General features: G+C 37.5%; 1 long non-coding RNA gene across 1 annotated transcript in view; it reads left to right on the top strand.

Annotated features, from left to right (window-relative positions):
- Positions 1-2,766: 2,766 nt before the first annotated feature.
- LOC127552465 (uncharacterized) overlaps positions 2,767-22,064 on the top strand; it is a 29,612-nt gene continuing 10,314 nt past the window's right edge. The window contains exon 1 of the long non-coding RNA XR_007951397.1: positions 2,767-2,905. This is a non-coding gene — a long non-coding RNA (uncharacterized LOC127552465). The remainder of the gene's footprint in view (positions 2,906-22,064) is intronic.

Here is a 22,064-nt window from a genome sequence, read left to right as displayed (position 1 = left end):
TTTGTACTTGAAAAGTATGTATATTGATGGTATTAGAAGAAAAAATATATTGATGTTACAAAATACTATTTGTATATTTTATGCATTTCTGAGTTTCTAAACTTTTTTTTTTGTCATCTGGTGACCTTTGCATGTTGTCTATGGCTTCCACAAAACTCCCCCAAAATTCTCATCTAATTTCTTATAATAATCCATAATATATCAAAACATAATGGGGAAAGTTGCAGTGTGGAAGAGATAACTATTGTAATTCCCATATCACAGATGAGGGAACTGAGATTTAAAGAGATTAAATTATTTTCCCAGGGTCACACAAGTCATGTTGTGTGGAATTTGGACCCAAGTCTTCTTCTTCTATGTTATGTTGTATAGAGTAAAGTAACAAAACCATGGCTGATTCCAGGTCCTATCACAATAGAATGAAAACAAATGATCAGTGGGGAATTTAGCATGAAACAGTGGGAAAGTGCTAAATTTGGAATTAAAATGAAAAGGTCTGACTTCAAATTTTGCTGCTTCTAATTAGTATCTGCCTGACCTGGGCCAATCATTTGCCTTTTCTGAGCCTCAGTTTCCTCATGAAGTGGTTGAAGTAGGTGATGTCTAATCTATGATTCTGTGATCTGAGGAATTAATTTGTATTACTTAGAACCACTTGGCAAAATGGGGGGAAAGACACAAGGAAATATAATGCAAAGAATAGGAAATCTGGGGAGGAAAAAAAAAGGAATCTACAATGATTTTATTTTAGAAACTTACACTTAAAAGGGACCTAAGGGATTCTAGTCCAATCCCTATCCAAACAAAAATCAACTTTATTCTGAACCTCAGATGTGGAGAGGGGAATTGGCAAAATGTTTGTCAGTCAGTCAGCAAGCAATTATTAAACTCTTACTATATTCCAGGCACTTTGCAAAGTGTTAGAAATTCAAAGAAAAGGAAAAAAAAACCAATCCGGATTTGTGTTTTATATAAATAGCAGCATATCATATATATGTTCTGGTAAGAATAATGCACGTGTCTTGAGATTGGAAGTGAGTGAGGTGTTCTCAGCATGAAGATGTGTCAGAAACAACTTTCCCTCATTTGGTGTTTCTCTGTGTCAAACTTCTGAGTACTCCAGCTGGGGACAGAGTAGTGGAATATCAAGCTCCTGCAACTGCTTTGCACATGGAGACTTTCCCTCCACCATTGCAGAGTGTTTCAGGGAAAATAAATCATCCTCTCATTGGTGGAAAGTGACTGGTCCCAATGTGTGGAGAGAAACCAGGCTCTGAGAAGAATGACATAATCAATATCAGTCTCTGGATTGTTAAAGGTTACTTAGTCTTCACTATATTTTTTTGATGAATAATTATACAACAAGCCAAATGTGATTTTCAAAAGAAAGGAAACCATGTATATGTTTTAGACAGGAGACTTATTCTAGGTCTCTTAAGCAGAATCTTTTAAAGACTCCTTTATGGGAAGGAACTTTGGGCGGCTAGATTCCCTGCACTGCACCCCCTTTCCATGAAGTCTATTCCTGCCACCGTCATCACCTCCTCCTTAGCAGGGAGGAGTAGAGAAGTTGGAGGAGTGGGGACTGAATTTTAAAACTGATGGCACATTTACAACAGAATTGTAACTGTATAATGTTATTGTATCATTTAACTTACATGTGTACCTTGGAATGTTTATAACTACTGTAAATCAAGTACAAGCCAAGCCAAGATAGGACTACAACATTCCAAGGAAAACGTATAAAATAAATAAAACAATCACACAGTATCAACATTCCATTCCTCGTTAGAGAACGGAAAATCTAGCTCTAATGCAAATGCAAGAGCGGGAAACGAGTTTACAGCAAAGCCTTGATGAAGTTTGAGGAAACATGAGATTGGTTCTCCCCAGGGCTCCAATGCACTAGCAGATTCACTGTGTTTTATTAATAAAAATGTCAGAAGAGAAAAGGGTTATCAACCACTAAGGAATAAAGTCCCTTTCTTTGAACAAAGACCTGCAAGGGGTCCTATCGTGCCTTTGGGGCTTTGTTAGAGAAGGGGAGAGATAGCATTACTTCCTTTAGAACTCAAGTCTCACCAATATATTTCTATGCCTATATTTTGTGACTACTGAAAAGAATCTACTCCATGACATTTGTGACTTCCATCCAAATTCATTATCTAAGGGAGAATAAAGATTTGCTCATTTTCAAGCCATAAAATTCAGTGGATTTGCAAAATGTTTGATTTCTGACCTTAGCAATTTCTTTTGGGGTTTATGTTACTTATATGATTTGACCAGTGGCTTGTAAAATACACATTTAAATGCATTCAAACCAGATAACCATCTGATCATTAAAAATATCTCCGGTCCTTTGTTTGAAGTTAGAGGTCATAAAACTTCTCTAGATTCATCAGAGCTTTAATGATACCTGGGTCTTATTTTTTCTATTTAAAAAATTTTTTACTCCACAAACTAGAGCTTGTAACAGGATACTCAGAATGACTTTATTTCTAAACATATAGGTTTTTTTAAAAGTGGTTTCAAAACTTTTTGTAACCTCCCATCTTCTTTTGAGGGCCTCTGAGATACAATGGGTAGGCACTGTAAAGTAAAATGCCTGCCTCAGAGATGCTATCAAAAGTTAAAAATTAACAATGGTCAGAGATCAGAATCATGCTGGAAGAGAGTGGATGAACAATGCTACCTTCTTTCTCTCTTTCCAGCTTAGTGTGCTTACTGTTTGATAACATTGTAAAGGATGAAATAACTTCTGGTGCAGAGATTTCTGGGAAGTGCTCAACGAGAGTGTTTCAGAAGTATCTCAGGCATTCTCTACTTAAATTCTTCCAAGTATTTGCCGTTCCCTTGTTGCATCAAACTGAACCAAGAGAAAAGTAGTTCCCTTAGAACAATAGAGGTCAGTGGTCTAAAAAAATTTGGAATTTTTATAATAATACCTTTGAAAACAAAATTGGAAGGGTTATTATTTATTAGTGGAAACACTTTGTAATTATAAGGTAGTTACTATAGAGGTGAACTGTTATTAATAATAATTGGCAACAAATTATTATTTTGAATAGCTTATATATGTATATATGGTACTTTCCCAAACATTACCTTATTTAAGCTTTAAAAACACCTGTGGGTTACGCAGCATCATTATGACTACCATTTTTATAAATGAGGAAATAGACTGAAATAAACAGAGTGACTTATTCAAGGATACAGATTTGAAATATAAAGTCAGGCCTCAAACCCTGTTCCTCTGACTACAAATCCACAGCTCCTTCCACATCACTAGGCAATTTAGATTAATTTCACCCCTTAGAGGTCTGAAATTTGGTTTTTGACCAAATTTCTATTTAAAAAATTTTTTTCCTCCACAAACTAGAGCTTGCAACAGAATACCCAGAATGACTATTTCTAAACATAGAGTTTTTTTTCCAGGTATTTCTGGAATTACCTTCAAACTAGGCCTAGGTCTTGAAGGGACAACACAGTGCTTTGGATAGAATGAAGGATTGAGATCCATCTTAACATTAGCTGGAAGACCCTGATCATGTTGTTTTTCTCAGCCCCAGTTTCATTTTCTGTAAAATGTCTATAATAATAGCACCTCCCACTGTTGTTGTGAAGATCACATAAGATAATGTATACATTAAGATAATGTAAACTTGAGAGTGCTATATAAATTTAAGCTACTGCTATTATTATTCTGTTTTGATCCAGGACAACTCAAACTCAAGTTAGAATGTGCCTGTTCTGTTGTTTTAAGTCCTCATTTTTACACTCTCTAATAGAGACCAGAAAGCTGACCTCTGGGGAACCAGGACAGTCCATTTCACCTCAGGGGTGCCCATTAAGCATTGGTTCAACCAAGTGAGCAGCCTTCAAACTTAGTCTTTAGCCTTCTGTGAATGGTCTTTGAGAGCTTCCCATGAGAAGTATTTTAGAAATAAAATTAATTAATATATACCTATGTGTAATCTATTTAAATGATGGGATGCAAACTTCAGTGTTCCAGATATTGATTTGATTATGATTTGATAGTTACTGAGTTTGAAGAATAATTGCTCCCTAGACCTTCTATGTATTTTTTCCTTACAGATTCCTGCCTTCTTTTGCCACAGCATCTCAACCCAGCCAAAAAGATTTATCATTCCTGATTCCAATGGGGATGTATTGATGCCTCAGCAAAGAGTCCTACAGTTAGAAATGCCTTTGTCTGGGTCAGATAGTTAAGAAATATTTTCATTCAAATTAGCCAGCATTCTGTCCAAGGTTGACTAGTGCTTTCAGAATTGGCCATGGTATCTGGGAAAAGGAACTTAAAGCCCTCACTCAGAACATCCCCCTGGCACACATACACAAACACACACAGAGAGACACATATCCTGGCAGTTCTGAATAGTTTTCCCCCTTTTAAAGATGAGGAAATTAATGTTTACTTTGCATTCTGACCCCTCCTTCTCCTCACCCCATACACATACCAGTGAAATCCAGGAAATATGCTCTCCAAGGACCAAGGCCTGATACTTTATCATCAAATGTAGGTCTTTGTTTGCTTTCCAGTGACAAGCACTGAGGACAGAAAGTCTCAGCTTTATCTCTCTAGTTACACTACATAGGGGTCAGAATAGGGCCCCAAACATAAGTAGGTGGTAGATTTCCTAGGGGTCAACAGGTGCCTCAATACTATAGCAATAGAACTTAAAAAGTAAAAGAAGAAACCAACCAGCAAATTTAGAACAATCTAACATCTATTTCTTGGTTTGCCTATCCTTTAAGTCCTAGCTAAAATCCCACTTTCTGCAATAAGCCTTTCCTGACCCCATTTTCTGATTAGTCTTAATGCTAGTACTTTCTCTCAGCTATTTATCTCCAAACTTATCTTGTATATATATAATTATTTGCATGTTGTCTCTCCCTGAACCCCACATTGTGAGGTCCCTAAAAGCCAAAAAATGTTCTTTTCCCGCCTCCTTTTCTCTGTATCTCCTAGAACAGTGCTTAGCACATAGTAGGTGTGTTTATTCAGAACTTACTAATTGGCTGTCAAACTGAGTTAGGGCTTTTGATGATGCAAAGTTCCAGAGAGTCCCAAGAATCCATTGCTAAAGTCTAAGTATAATAATAATTTTTAAAAAACTATGTATAATAATAATTAAGTATATCAATTTCCTTGTAGATTGCCTCCAAATAAAAGAAAACCTCCTTTCAGAAGGTAGAAGCACCATTTTAAAGCAATTAGCTATAGACGCTAAAGAGGAAAGGAAATAGGTTTCAGTAGGAAAAACTTGGAATTAGTAAACTTGAGTTCATGCCTTCTTCCCAGATAATGGTTCTTCAGTTGAAAGGTCACTGTAAAGATGAAGGTTGGTATGATAGAAAAGACATTAGAATAGGAATCAATAGAACTGACTTCTAATCTTGTCCCTATTATTAAAAGCTGAGTGATCTTTGGTAAATCTTGTAATCTTTCTGTGCCTCTGTTTCCTCCTCTGCAGAAAAAGAGTATTAGACTAGATGATCTCTAAAGGTCTCTTCCAGATCTGGTATTCTAGGATGTTGTAAATATCTACTTGGAGAAAGCTCAAATGTGAACAGCAGAAAGGGATGTGGCAAGCAATACAAGCAGATTTTTAGAAGCTAAGAATTGGAAGCTATGCCCCTCCTACTTTATAAGGAAGACAAAGGAAGAATGGTCACTGACTAAATCCTTTATGATCTCATATTTTGGTTCCTGAGGCTTTCCTGAAGCCATTTTATGGATTCCGAAATAGAAGCTCCCCAATTCATAGTCATTTCTCCTTGTTTCGTGTGCCCTCAGCACAACCTTATAGACTTAACACAGCTACTGAGATTTGTGTGGGGCTTAGACAGGACAGGCAGATGTTTTAAAGACCAGGATAAATACAATTAAGGTGAGTGTCTCCAGTCGCATATTAACATTCAAAAAATCTTTGCTCTGGAGCAAGGGTATTAGGTAGCTTAGCCAACTTCTTAAAAATGTTACTCTTTCTTTACAAAATGTCAAGTAAGATTTCAAGAGGGAATACTTCATAACTGAAGTATGTTTTCCTTAGGGCAATAAACCACTACTAAATTTACTTTTTTTCCCTCCAGACTTGAAGCCAAAGCCTTCATCTGTTTTTCAGAGAAATAAAAATCCTAGGTGTTTTCCTCGAGCAGAGTGAAGCTCCCTCCTGGGTGGCAGAATGAAAGTTGGGCAAACTTTATAAATCTAGAAGGGGGGAGATGTTTTTGGCAGCAGCCAGTATTCGAGTATAGTTTTTCTGTGCATGGTGTTTAAAGCCTACCAGGAGAAACTTGTCCATACACTGCTTTCACTGTACCGGTCAGACCTCTCCAGACCATGGAAGCCTGCCACGTATGTAAGGGAAGCTTTTCACTGAAACAGCAACAGAAATAAAAAGTCAGACTTTCAATTATTTCTGTATCTGACAAATGTTTGGCTCATATACAGAGGTTTATGATTACTGTACCCCCTGCCTTTTCCACATATACAAAAAATGGTTAAAATTAATTGGAAATAAAGGACCGTATGATCAACATGGTGCTGGGGTCTAGGCCAATGCAGACTCAGATGTACTTTTCATAAACTAAGCAATAATAATTGCCCCTAGGATAACATTAATTTTTGGGGTGGGAATGTGTCATGTGTATATGTGTGTAATACATACATATATGAGGAAGGAAATGAAGTGTAATGGATAGAAAGTTGGCCTTGGTGGTCAGAAGATCTGCGTTTCAAGTCCTATACCTAGTACATACTAGTTGGTGAGTATGAACAAATCTATCCAAGGGAGCAGATGTGGAAAGCTTGGCAGACCTCAGGTTTAAGGCTGCTATTAGCCACAAGAGCTTAACACTGCTTCACTGGTCTGTGAGTAGAAATGTCTTTGTCCAGAAGGAGAATGGAGAGAGAAAGAAATCAGTTGGTGTACAATGAATATTGTCTTAGGAGCCAAAGATATCCAAGCCTGCAGTGCTGAGTCATGAGTTGCATTGGACAAAGGAGAGGCATATTCTTCATTGCTAGGTTTCTATGCATTTCCACTTTTTTCTTCATGGACATTATGTACATTAGTGGGAGAGTGTGACACAGGTTTATGTTTGTACCGTTATGTTTTGATTATTCCTGCTTTTGTTTTCTATTTAGTAGATGTTATATTTACTTGCTTTTGTTTATTTTTATGTTCTTCCTTTTGTCTTATTGCTTTAGTTTCAAGTTTAAGAGATAGTGATGTCAGTGTGATTTATTAGTATGAATGTAAAGCACACAGTAGGGGCTCAATGGCTATAGCAATGAGCAAAGAAATGTGTTCCCCCACATGAGAAATATTTCTAAATTCTGAAAGTATGTGATGACCGTGACTCACCTTTACCCTCTTGTTTCCTCTCAAAGAATTCTTAGACCTGACAGCTTGGCCCCAGGTTGGAGTGAGCCTGTCTAGAGAGAGAGAAGTAGGATTCACGTGTTATGTCAAGTAGCCATGCTCTTTATATATACTACTTAAAACACATGAAATATTCAATTAGTGTAGGGAATTTTTCTAATCTGCATTTCTGAAGGGAGCAATTATACTTGTATAAAGTATATTTTGACTCACTCTTGCCGAGTCATGTAGGCTACATATGTACCCTTGAGGGGATAGGGAAAGAGGTTGTCTCTTCTCTACAACTATTGGTTCAATTTCCCACGGTTAGGTGCCAATGATAACTGCTCCAATTTTATTTAATTACTTAGCATCCATTAAATTTCATAAAGGAATATTTGCTTCAATATAACAAGAATGAAAATATAAACATTTGATCCCCCAATACCTTGGGGGTCCATTCTCTTTTCCATCTTGGTTTTGTGGAGTGGGCTCCCTCTTAGCACAATTTCTACATAGCAGTGGTCTTACCAAGTTCATATCTAGATGCAGCATGACTGCTGGATGAGCAACCAGCTCAGCTATCACTGAAATGAACCTTAAAGATTCGTCTTGGAGGTCATTCTTTTGCTCCTAAGAGCAGTAACCAGCAGTCTACAAAAGTTTGATACTAGGATATTGGGATGCCACCCTCTATTCACCTAAAATGAAAGAATAAATGCTACAGCAGGCAAGGAAGCCAGACCTATATTCACAGGACAACATGAATTGTCATTCACTAAAAGCCATGAGATCCATCAAAATTGAGTGGCCCAAACAACATGGCCTCAATTCTTTCCTATTCTGGCTATAAAACCAGTAAAAAAAAAAAAAAAGAAAGAAAAAGAAAAAAGGTTTCTCTTAACCACATGGTTAGCAAGCACTAGAAATTAGTTACAGAAAGTCTACATATGCTCTGGGGTCTCTGCAAAGCATTTCCATCATAAATCATCATGATTATCCCAGAAACCACCTACCTCGCTTCTCTATGTAGGGAGACACTGTCAGCTATTCTACTAATATACCTTATTGTCATTACACTCTGTGAAGCTGTGAAGTGTTGAATAAGTAGGCACTACTCTATGTTTACTTCCTATGGAAAAACTCATTATTCTCTCTCTCTTAAAAATAATGTTTTGGTAAAATCAAGAGAGAAGATAGAGCCATCTCTCTTGGAAGTTTCCTGCTAATCAATTCCTGCCATGTCAGTTTGCTGCTACTGTACTTTTCCAACCAGACCCCCAACTCTGGCCTTCTTTACCTGGAGAATAAAAATATTAGAATAGATGATTTCTAAAGGCTCTTCTAGATCTGGTGTTTAGGATGTTACAAGGATCTGCTTGGAGAAACTTCAATTGTAGATAGCAGAAAGGGATGTAGCAGACAACACAAGCAGTTTTTTAAAAGCCAAGAATTGAAAGCTATGTCTCTCTCATCTTCTTAAAGAAGACAAGGGAAGAATGGCCACTGACTAAATTTTTTTGTGGCTCCATATTTTGGTTCCTGACATTTTCCTGAAGCCATTTCATGAACTTCTACCTAGAAGTTCCCCAATCCATAGTCAATACTATGTCAGTGTGATGTATTTGTATGAATAACTCAGTGTTGCTGAATTTCAGCCAGTTCTAGCCTCCTGATCTTGCTTTCTATCATCTTTTTACCATTCCACTGAATATGGACCACTACCACTGCCCACTAATACCACCACACTATCCACTTTTTATTATGGGAGCAGAGATAAGATCTACAATAGCATCGCTTTTAGAAAAGATATATCAAGGGATTGCTCCCTAACTCTATTCTCCCTCCCTGTGACTTCACTTTTCCCAGATAACATTTTTCAATAAATGTTGTTCCCTTTTTGAGAAGCAAATGGCAAACCACTCCAGTATTTTTGACAAGAAAATCCCAAATTGGGTCACAAAGAGTCATATATGACTAAAGTGACTGAACAACAACAAAATCTCTTTCTGAATATAATCTCCTTGATGGCAGGGACTATTTCTCTTTTGTATTTTTATTCCTAGTGCTTATCGTAGTCTCTGATTCATAGTAAGTACTTTTAAAACGTTCATTCATGGTCCATCCCTGAAGGGAGCATGGTATATGTGAAAGAGTATTAGAGACCTTAGGGGAATTTCTTTTCCCCTATTCCATTTGGTGCCATACATGGCAACTAGAGCATATACTTATCTATATGATCCCATCTGCAAGTCAAGGCATTCTTTTGCATTCTTTGACATGCTCTGATAGTGGGACCACAAACAAATTATAATTTTTCTGAGCTTTAGCTTCCTTCTTTGTAAAATGAGAATAATATTTGTACTTACAGAATTGTTGTAAGGACTGTGTCTGTATTATATGTATCTCAAAATTTTAAAGAAATGAAAGCTTTTATTACTGTCTTAAGCCCTATCCTCTCCTTTCTTGATGACTCTACCCCACAAATGATCTGTCCTTTTCCTGTAGTGTACTTTGGGAATACGACCCCAGCATAGCAAACCATTCATCCATCTCCTGGAGAAAACATTATCTTTCCAATGCTCTTAAAAAATGATATCCTGACAGGAAGATAAAGTTATAGTCATATGTAAAGGGACTACATTGACCTAAACTCCATAGACACGCATGAGGACGGGCTTTTGGGAGCCATTATATAAAACACAAGCTAGATCCATGGGATCATTTGCAAAGATACCTATACTCATTCCTGGAGGATTTAGTGCTTTGAAATGATGAAGCAATCCCATGAACTCTAGATCAGGAACAATGGTCTGCTTAGTAGACTTTAAAAGAGAGACAACATCCACTTTCCATCTCTTCTTACTCTCTTCAGAATATGTAGTATGAAATTTTTTACCTGAGATTTCCCATGAAAAGGAGAATTCCTTTTCTCCTATCCCAATTGGGTGCCAAGGGTGAATGCATGCACATGGCAACTAGAGCATATGCTTTTCTATGTGATCCCAAGACATCCTTTTGCTTTGTTTCTCTTCCTGATCACAGGAAAGAGAAGATTATTAAATACTTGAAATGGATTTTCCAGCTTCAGGGACAACCTCAGGGTAAAGGTACTCCTTGGACCCTTGGTCTATGCTGGTTATACTGTGTTAAGTGTCCTGGAGACTATGCTGCTTTTTAGAGATGAACCCCAACATGAAAATGACTCCAAGCCCTAGCTGCTGGCCTAGCTTGCTAGAAAACATGGAACATGGGTGGAGATGTTTATAATACAGGGCCAAAGTATAGGTAAAATTCAACAATCTCACTAAGTGGTCCATGTTTTAATGTTAAGTGTCAATATCCCAGTAGGGGATAATAGGGGATTATAAGTTATCATAATATGATTTAAGTCTTTGTCAATAGGTGCTTGTGAGTCTTTTGTGTTTTATATTTTTCTTTTGAGATGAAGAAAATAGTTATTCTATACTTAAATCTATGTCAAATAAATAATATTATCAAACACTTAGCAAAGTGCTTGTGCTAAGACACAGTAGGCTAAATGCCTAAATGTTTATTCCCTCCTTCTCCTCTCTTTCTCCTGAACTTGTTCTGTATTTTACAACTTTCAACCCCAGATGTGAATCAAACCTAAGTTTTGTGTAACTTTCACCAGGTTTGGGGGGTTGGAAATTAGAGATCAGAGTCTACAAGAAAGAGTCAAATCCCTTTCTTTAGAGGCAAGTTTTTCCCAAGACTGAGCACCATCCGAGCACAGATTGAGAGCTGGATCTTTTTTGGGAGAGATTGAGCACCTTAGGCCCCTGTGCCCCATGGATCTGCAGTTACAAATACTATATGCATATAAATGATACACACACACACACACACACACACACGCACACGCACACTGCCTTATAGTCCCAGCATGAACAGACCTGAGGAATGTCAAAAGCTCACTGGAAATAGTGATGCTGACACTGAGCCTAGATAAACCAAGGTGCTATCCAGGTGGTGGTGGGGGTTGGTGGTGGAGGAGTTGGGAGGCAGGAAGGGGGGGAAAGCTCTGAGGGAGTAGATTAGGAAGGGATTACTTTTTCTAGCAAGGAAAATAATATAAAATGGAATATAATAACTCAGGGAATTTGAACCAAGGAGCATGACTATAAAACATTGAGGAAAAACCACAAAAAAAGCAGAAAGAAATGGTCACTTGCTCTGAGTGTTAGTTATATTTGAGTTACTCAGAAGTCATGGTGCTTCCAGTTCCCGAAAATGAGAGGCAAGAACAGTGATAGAAGCTTGGTTTCCAAACTCAGGAGAAAAAAATAGAATCATAAAATGGGGAGAAAACTTAAAGGGAACCCTAAGAATGTAAGCTCCTACCAAGATGATTCATTCATCTCATATTCATTTCCCCAGCACCTCATATAGTGCCTGGTCCATTGCAGGTGCTTATTAAATGCTTGTTGATTGATTGTTTAAGAGGGAAGGATACAATTCCACTGCCTGGACCTCACTAAAAGGGAATTCCATGGCTGGAATGACTTCTGAGGTTTGAGCAAGATTAGGAGGAATGGTTTGGGGAAGGTAAAGATCTCAGATTAATTTGATGTTAAAAGGAAACTTTAAGTCCTTTGTTATGATGCATTGGAGCCCTTATTATTTCTTGTGAAATCAATAAGCTCTCGTGGATGCCAAAGGAATGATGCTATCTGAATAATTGGAAAAGAAGGGAAAATCAATGCTATTCCATTCAGCAAACATTTATTGAACACTTATAAGCAAAGATCTGTGCTAGGTCCTGAGGATATAAAACTGTACCCTCCCCCCACAAAAAAAAAAATAGTACTGGTCCTCAAGGAGTCCAAATCTTATCAGAGAAGGGGTAGTGGATAAGACAGTATAATTTAATTTAAGGAGTAAAGGCTGCAAAGAGACTAACAGAAAAAGTGTCTTAAGAATATTTAAGAGGAAGAGAGCATTGATTCAGAGATCTACTAAAAAGAGGCTCTCAGAAGGTGCTCTATTGCCTACAGGATGAATTCTAATAGCCTAAGATTTAAGGACCTCTATAAGCTGGCTTCAGTCTGCCTTTTAGTACTATTTCTACTATCTCACCAGCTTCCTGGAGAGAATCTTAAAACTTTCAATGTTCTAGGATTAATTCTTTAACAATGGTAAATCTCTCTCACTCCTATTCTCTACATTTCTCTGTTCACAGAGCCACCACTCTAGCTCCCACCCTCATCACCCTTTCACAAGGACTATTGTTGTAGCTCTTAATTGGTCTATCTGACTAAAGGATTTCACTTCCTAACTACTGATTACCATGCCTAAATGAGAATGAAGGTTATTATTGGAATTTTAAATTGGAAGGTCATTCCTCAATCTGCTTCACAGTTACTAGTAATGTTAATGGAGATCCAATCTTGGTAGTGAAGGTTGGCAACCAGAAATGATATCTCATAAGTTTAGAGGGGACCATAGTGTCCATCAGGCATGGGGAGAAATTATCTGGGTAACTTCCTTTTCAGGGGACCTGGTAGAATGCTTTGTATGAGGCAGAACTTCATTAAGATTTCTTTGTTGACATAATATAGATTTGTTTCTAAAGTCAATGAAAATGCTGTTCTTTAGGGTTATCCATTCTTGTACAACATACTGAATTTTATTTCCACCAGAGGAAGATTACTTTCTTTTATTTCTTGTGTGTGTGTGTGTATGTGTGTGGCAGTTGGGATTAAGTGACCTGCCAAGGGTCACACAGCTAGTAAGTGTTAAGTGTCTGAGGCTATATTTGAACTCAGGTCTTCCTGATCTCAGGACCAGTATTCTATATACTATACATCTGCCTTGAAGATTACTTTTTCTCCCAAGTCATCCACTGCCTCCACTCCATAATCCAAAAATTATGTTTAGTCATTTCACTCATGTCTGACTGTTTATGACCCCATTTAGACCTTTCTTGGTAAAGACATTAGAGTTATTTATCATTTTCTTCTCTAATTCATTTTTCAATGAGGAAACAAATGGGATTAAATGATTTGTTCAAGGTCATACAGCTAGTAAGTGTTGGAGGCTGGGTTTGAATTTACAAACATGATTCTTCCCTGACTTCATGTGCAGCACTCTAAACACTATGCCACCTAGCTGTCCATTCATCCAGACCCACGCATCTGTAAGAGAGATAACTGGTTCTGGGGATAGAGAGAGGCAACATGCAATTATAGATAGTATCAGATGACCTGAGGGGAACACTGACATTTCTATGTACCATCTGAGTGAGCTTGATCAAATTACTTAATTTCTCCCTTCAAATCTATACTTCGCAGAGCTATAGAAATCATTTTTCTGTAATTGTGACTATGTTACTCCTCTGCTCAATAAACTCAATAAACAGCTCCCTTTTATCTCAAATATAAACTCTTCTTATACTCAAAACCCTTCACAATATGGTTTCAAGCTATCTCTTCAACCTTATTGTACATTACCTCCCTTTTCATTCCCTCCGTGATCCTTTGACAAACTGACTTTCCTCCTGCTGATCACACATGACATTCTGTCCCAGGTCTGTATCTCGGGAAAGCTGTCTGCATTGTCTGGAATACCCTTCCTTCTCACCCTTGCTATTTAGAATCTCCTGTTCTTTTTTTTTTTTTTCCAATTGCAGCTCAAGTACAGCTTTTACATGAAGCTTTTTCTGATTGCCCCAAATGTTATCATCTCCCAATTATCTTGCATTTATTTTGCATATAATTCTAATTATATACATCGTTGCTTCCAATAGAATGCAAGTTCCTCAAGGGAGGGAACTATTTCATTTCTGTCTGTATCTCTAAAGCAGAGAATAATGCTTGGTATATCAGAGGCACTTAAATAATGTCTGTTGGTTGATTGAAAGTTGACCTAACTCAAAAAAGGAATCTATCACCTTCTAAATTGGTTGGCACCAATAGTTGTGGAGATACAAGTTTAAGGAGCCAGAGGTAAGATAGCACTATTTGGATTTCTTTGAGTTTTAGGACTTTCAGCCATATGGATTGCTTGGAGCCTCTGCACTTCATTTCTGGTAAAAAGTACCCAGCTTGCCTCAATGCCAAAATTTGGAGTATTTAGTGACTTAGGATGAATGATGTTTTAATGTGAAGCAATTCATGGGTAGCTCCTACTGCAAACTCTAAAAACAATCTCTCAGCAGCTTAAGGACAGTGGGTTGACTTACCTCCCCCAAGTTTTCCCATAGGAAAGCTAGAAACAAGATCTACTTTGGGGATATAGAGCCAATAAGGGAGTTGTGAAAACAGAGACATGCAGAAGCATTGGCTATTAAAACTTGCCCATTACCAAGCACTTGACAGCAGGTGAGAGTTTGTCTTGGTATTTAGGGGAGCATTGGAAAATTAGTCCATATTGCCATGCTGGCTGCTCTACTGACTGATCTCATTTGGAAAAATTCATCCAATAAAATAAATATGACCCAGTTGTGTGAGCTAACCTTTAAAGAACTGTAAGTTGTTCATGGTGATGGGGTATATTTGGCTAAGTCTGAACTGTTTTTGCTACCTCCTGGTCCTGGGTAAGGACAAATTTGTCCCTTTTTAAGGTGGGAAGTGGCCTCTTTTGTACTGGAGTCATATACCATCATGGTTTTTTCAAGAAGAGACATTGTACCCTAGGAAAAAGCAATGCCCAGCTATAAAGTGGATTTGGGAGCTGCTGAAACACTATTTCCTTGGAAGAAAACATGTTCCTTAGTCAGTCTCATTGCTGGTAGATATGTAGAAATTATGGGGGTGGGGTTAAATCATAATGGTGCATGGAACTCTGGGGATTTTCCCTTGGAGCAAATAATTTAATGAACCGAAAAACTCTTGCAATTTTTAGATTCAAGTTCAACAATTTCAATCCTGTGACTGAGCCAATGGCATAGCTACAGGTTTTGTATGGGTCATTGCTGAAGTTATTAATGCTTAATACAGATTGCTGTGATGATCTCCAAAGCAGGGGAGAGCCATAGCAATAGTTAAAAACCAGCCCAGGTGGTGGGAAAAGGGGATGGTTGAGCTGTTTTAACTAGAAACAGAGCCCATTCCGTGGGTCATACCGTCATGACTCTAATTCAGTTTCTTTTCCTCAATTCCTTTTTCTAGATTAAATTCTGTACAGGTCAAACCAAACTTATCAACCATCTACATGTTCACACTGACCTGTTGGGAACCACATTCTGCATACAGATACTTTTATATTAAGATAATCAGTGGTCATTCCTTTCAATCTCAATCTTTTTCCTATTAATAAATTCAAAATTTATTCATAATTACATGTTATATATGTAATCATAATATATATTATTCATAAACATATTTGGAATTATATTCCAAACACTCATAGATGCATAGGCATGCATGTAAGCACATGTTCACATAAACACACACAGACATATGCTATCTCTTCTTTGGGCACCATAGTCACCACTAAATCCAATTATTCTGATCAGAAATTGGCAATGAGGAGAAAGGAAACACAGGATAGTAAAAGATGCCAGGATATTTTTTCCTTTTTTTAAAAATAACTTTTTATTGACAGAACCCAGGCCAGGGTAATTTTTTACAATATTATCCTTTGCACTCACTTCTGTTCCGATTTTTCTCCTTCCTCCCTCCACCCCCTCCCCCAGATGGCAAGCAGTCCTATACATGTTAAATAGGTTACAGTATATCCTAGATACAATATATGTGTGCAGAACCAAACAGTTCTCTTGTTGCACAGGAAGAATTGTTTTCAGAAGGTATAAATAACCCGGGAAGAAAAACAAAAATGCAAGCAATTTATATTCATTCCCCAGTGTTCTTTCTTTGGGTGTAGCTGCTTCTGTCCATCCTTGATCAATTGAAACTGAGTTAGATCTCTTTGTCAACAGGATATTTTTTCAATTCATGAAGGCATCTTGCTGATAACATTGTATATAATAAGAACAATATTGTAAGGATTTTCAACTGTAAAAAGCTTAGCTACTCTAATCAAGACAATAATAATGACAATTCCAAAGAACCCATGATGGAAAATCTATCTCTTTTACAACTCCAGAGAGAGAAATGATAAACTTTGAATGAAGACTGAAGTATATTTTTTCACTTTATTTTTCTTGGGCTTTTTTGTCTTTGTTTTTCTTTTATAATATGATTAATAATAAAAACAGATTTGTTTTGCATGATTTTGCATATGTAATCAGTATAGTCTTTCCAAGGAGGATGGGAGGGTGAGAAGGAATTGGCATTCACAATTTTAAAAAATGCATGTCATAAAATGTATATGTAATTGTGAAATATTTAATGAAATAAAAATATATGAAAGAGAAAGAAAAAAGGAAGAGGAAGAAAATGAAAGAAAGAAAAAGAAGGACTGGGCTTATACCCCAAAGAGATACTAAAGAAGGGAAAGGGACCCGTATGTGCCAAAATGTTTGTGGCAGCCCTGTTTGTAGTGGCTAGAAACTGGAAAATGAATGGATGCCCATCACGTGGAGAATGGTTGGGTAAATTGTGGTATATGAATGTTATGGAATATTATTGTTCTGTAAGGAATGACCAGCAGGATGAATACAGAGAGGACTGGCGAGACTTACATGAACTGATGCTAAGTGAAATGAGCAGAACCAGGAGATCATTATATACCTCAACAATGATACTGTATGAGGATGTATTCTGATGGAAGTGGATTTCTTCGACAAAGAAATCTAACTCAGTTTCAATTGATCAGGGATGGACAGAAGCAGCTACACCCAAAGAAAGAACACTGGGAAATGAATATAAACTGCTTGCATTTTTGTTTTTCTTCCCGGGTTATTTATACCTTCTGAATTCAGTTCTCCCTGTGCAACAAGAGAACTGTTTGGTTCTGCACACATATATTGTATCTAGGATATACTGTAACCTATTCAACATGTAAAGGACTGCTTGCCATCTGGGGGAGGGGGTGGAGGGAGGGAGGGGAAAAATCGGAACAGAAGTGAATGCAAGGGATAATGCTGTAAAAAATTACCCTGGCATGGGTTCTGTCAATAAAAAGTTATTAAAAAAATAAAATAAAATAAAATGAAAAAAAAAAAAGAAAAAGAAGGAAAGACAGACAGCATTCTGTTATACTGACTATAAACCAATTTAATTTGACTTTAAAAAGCCACTGAACATAGATCCTTTTGAAGGTGCCATTGGGTAAAAGGAGGCAATTCTAAAGGGGGTGAGACATAGCTTACTACTGACATGGAATTTCATGTGTCTCAGGAATCAGAGGGCATTTTATAGTGAAAATACCACTGGAAGCCAGAAGACCTGGATTCAAATTTTATCTCTGCCTCTAATTGTGCTGTAAGAATTTTAGCTTGTCACTTCCCTTTTGCACCTTTGCAGTTTTCAACAGCAAAAAGAGGGAGCTGGACCACAGAATCTCCTCAAGTTCTAAAATTCTATGATTCTAGCCAATGAAGTAAGCATTCCCTATTAAGCTCCTACTACATGCCATGTACTGTTCAAGGCCCTGGGTATACAAAGAGAAAAATGAAGACAGTTGCCCTCCTCAAAGAATCTGAGCCTAGAAAGTTAGATACTTCATGAGAAATGGGTATGGCTTCTCTGTTCTATCCCTCTGAGTATCTGGCAGATCTATTAGCATAACAAGGGTAATTTGGATCCATTTTGCCTTCTGTTGCCATCTCTACTGGAGACAGAAAACCAATCCTTGTTTGGGGTAATTCCAGCCACTGGACTGACTGGCTCCTGAGTACTAAGTGAGGCCCCAGACATTTGGTGCTGAAGTTTCTGTTTGTCCTATGTTGGGTGCCTCTGAGGGTCTGTTCTTGGTTTAACCCTGAGCTGAGCTTTTCCACTGATTTTCAGAAAAACCACCCAGCATGACCTGCTCTTTGCATCTTGGTCTGGAAATTTTGGAAAATGTTTTCCCCCTTTCACATGATAACTGCCCCAGTCTTAACAGCTGGTTAAACTACAGGAGCACCAGTGCCTTTCATCCCTTCATGTGCAATTCTACAATACTAAGAGGAGTAAAGAGTCTTCTTCTAACCTGAGCTTGATCAATGCCAAGTTGTTCAAAACAGATAAGTTTGCTCAGAGAACTTCGTAAACATGAAAGAGTGGAGAGCTTTGGGAACCTCAAAACTTCCTAGGGCATCAAAAAAATCATTAGTTCACATTACATTTCTTTCTAATTTTGCCTGGCAAGGAACTAAGTAGCAGGAGCCTTATTTCCCACTCCTCCCCCTAAGAATTCTATCCTTCAATCAGCCAGACTGGTCGACTCAGTTTTTCTAAGCAGGTCTTACATGGTTCCTCTGACTATCAAAGCCCTTCTCCTCTTTACCTGTTGAAATCCTGTCCAGCCTTAAATGTTTAGCTCAAATTCCATTTCTTCCTTGTAAACTTAGAATAAAAAAGAATTTTCAAGTTGGAAGGAAACTGATAGATCAGTTAATCCAAACTCGTCTTAAAGAACTAAGAGAAGTAATTTGGCCGAGATCACATCAAATATCAAGAGCAGACCTAGGACATGGACAGGTCTGCTAACGCACAATATAGAATTTATTTCTTGGCACATCATTCCACTTAGAAGTGTGCTTTCTCTCTTCTGAGCTCCTGTAGGACTTTGGTTGTCCTAGAGCAAGGTAACAATCTCCTGGAACTTACTTTGTTCAAGTGAATTCAGGCTTTGAATTCCCTACCTCACAAGATTGTTGTGAGGAAAATGTAATATAAAACTTAAAATAAATAAGCAATAAATATATTGTTGGGAGGCAGTTAGATGGCACAGTGGATAGAACACCAGGCCTGGAGTTAGGAAGGTCTGATTTCAAATATGGCATCAGACAATTCCTGGCTGTGTGACTCCAGTCAAGTCACTTACTCCTGTTTGCCTCAGTTTCCTCATCTGTAAAATGAACTGGAAAAGGAAATGGCAATCCACTCTAGTATCTTTGCCAAGAAAATGCCACAGGGGATCACAAAGAGTCAAATACAATTTAAACACACAAAAATACATATTATTATTTTTGTTATTACATAGCAGTTTATCCTTTGTAAAACATTTTGCACAATGTTGTGAGGCAAGTAGGCAGCAGCATTATCTTCCTGTTATTAATAAAAAATAAATTGATATTGAGGAGATGAGTAGGACACACAGCTAATAAATAGCAAAGTCAGGATGGCAAGAGATCCATCACCTTGACTTCTTGAGTTCAGTTATCAATAACAATAATAAAGATAACCAACATTTAAAAGTTTTTCATATTTGCAAGCGAAATAGCACCTTGTTGACATAGAAAGTGCAGTGACCATAGAACAGCACCTGTCAGGAGAACCTGGGTTGGAATCCTACTCCAGAAATTTAGTAGCTGTTTTTGGTCAGTCCTTTTTCAGTTGTCTCTGCTTTTTTGTGACCCCATTTGGATGATTTTTTTGGCAGAGATACTACTACTTCTCCTGCTTATTTTATAGATTTGGAAACTAAGGGAAATAGGATTAATTGACTTGATCAAGGCCATATAACTAGTAAGTGTCTGAGGCTAAATTTGAATTTGTCTTCCTGACTCTAGGGCCAGCACTTTATTCACTATCCACCAGGCTGTTAATCTGGGGTAAATCATTCTGTCCCTTCTGGGCTCCCATCTGCACAATGAGGAGATTGGACTTGCTCACCTTCCAGCTCTTGATCTATGGGCCATAAATTGGGTTCACTTTTGTTATTTGTTGGTTGTGATGGTGATGGTCAGACTACTATTATTCCATTTTGTCTAAGAATCAAATTGCATGTGTAGGTGTTGATTAGAATTATGTCACTTGTCCCAGTTTGCCTCACACTGCAGTTATTTGTGGCTATGTTTTTGGTGGGAATAGGGAATAGGGAATAGGGAATAGGGAAAGTGAACAGAAAGATAATGTTCAACTTTCTCTTTACAGTAGCAATACTCTTGCTAAGACAATGTGTGAGAAGGCCATGACAACAATTCAAATGAGAAATAGGTTGTATGTGTTCCCATCAATGATAAAAACACAAGAAGATCTGACACAGGAATATATATATATATATATGAATATAGGAAATATAGACATTTATTGAGAAGAGATTGGATATTCCTGAAGATACTTTCCTGTTATAATCTGAATCTTCAATATTCAATATTAGATAGTTTTGGTAAACTTACACTCAGGGCTCATCCTACTTTGATGAGAGATGCCTGCCTTAAGAGCCATTGAACAAGAACATGCTTCCCACAGATTTCTTCTACAAAAGAGGTTTTCATTGGAGAGTTCCAGGGATCCATGTTTGGCCCCTATTATATAACTTTTCTATAAATTATTTCAACAATGGCATAGAATGCATGCATATAAAATTTGAAGATGATGCAAAGTTGGGAGAGATAGTTAAAATACTAGATCTCAGAATAAGGAATTAAAAGGCTCTTGCAGGCTAGAACATTGAGCCAATCAAATAAGATGAAAAGGAATATGAATAAATGTAAAGTTTTGTTTTGGGTTCAAAAAATCAACTTCACATCCATAGGGAGTAGAAATATGGTAGGTACCTGTCTGAAAAGGGTTTGGATTTTTTTGGTAGACTGCCAAATTAGCATTATCACAGTATGAGGTGTCAGTTAAGAAAGCTACTATGTCTTTAACGGAAGCATGGTGTCCAGGAATAAGATAACAATGCTACTATACCCTGTCCTACTCAGACCACAATAGGAACATTATGTTCTTTTTGGGGTGTCCCTGTTTAGAAAGAGCATTGATAAGCTGGAGAATAACCAGAAGAGAGCCAGGATGGTAAAGAACCTTAAGTTCACATTATATAAGGAATCAATAGGACATAATGGGAATGTATCAACTAAAGAGAAGACTTGGTAAGGAGGAGGAAGAGGGAGAAGAGGTGGAGGAAGAAAATGGAGATATATGATGACATGACAGCCATGTTCAAATTTTAAGATCTCTCCCTTGAAGAGGAAATGGAATTGCTCTGCTTTGCCCCAAAAGGAAGGAATAGACACAGGAGTTGTCAAAAGGCATATTTAGGTCTGAAAAATCTTTATAACATTAAAGTTGTCCAAAAGTGGAATGGACAGCACTGGGAGACAGTGATCCTTTTTACTAAGTCATCAAGCCCAAACTGTATGACCACTTATTGGATATATTGTAGAGAAGATTCTTATTCTGATATGACTTGTACTGGATGACCAGTGAAGCCTTTTCCAACTCTGAAATTATTTGATCCCCAAAATAAGGATGTGGTTGACCAATGAGTTTGAATTGGCTTATGGTACTTTCAGCCTAGAGAGGAACTAAGCACTAACTCTAGAATCAAAAAATCAGGATTATAAGAAAGGAACAGAGACTGAGTCATGATTATGTGATCTACCAAATGGACTCCAATCCAGTTAAAACAGTTTCTATGGTTCCCTCCCCTCATGACCCATCCTTCCACTAATGGAATCCAGATGCTATGGGCTTCTTTTCACACATACTCCCACTCAGTATGGTTAGAGGTGATTTTCTGAGTCTTTGCCTGGCACTCTGTGATGATAAACACATTTTACTCTTTGATACTAAATAGATCTGAATGTTCTTTGAAACCTTCAGCAGATGGAATGAGTGCAGGTTGAAAAATTAGGCCTTATTAGAGTAATTC

This window comes from Antechinus flavipes, chromosome 2 (assembly GCF_016432865.1).
Source record: "Antechinus flavipes isolate AdamAnt ecotype Samford, QLD, Australia chromosome 2, AdamAnt_v2, whole genome shotgun sequence".
NCBI classification, from domain to species: Eukaryota; Metazoa; Chordata; class Mammalia; order Dasyuromorphia; family Dasyuridae; genus Antechinus; species Antechinus flavipes.
The sequence above is the reverse complement of the archived record's forward strand: the minus strand, read 5'-3'. Positions and strand labels throughout refer to the sequence as shown.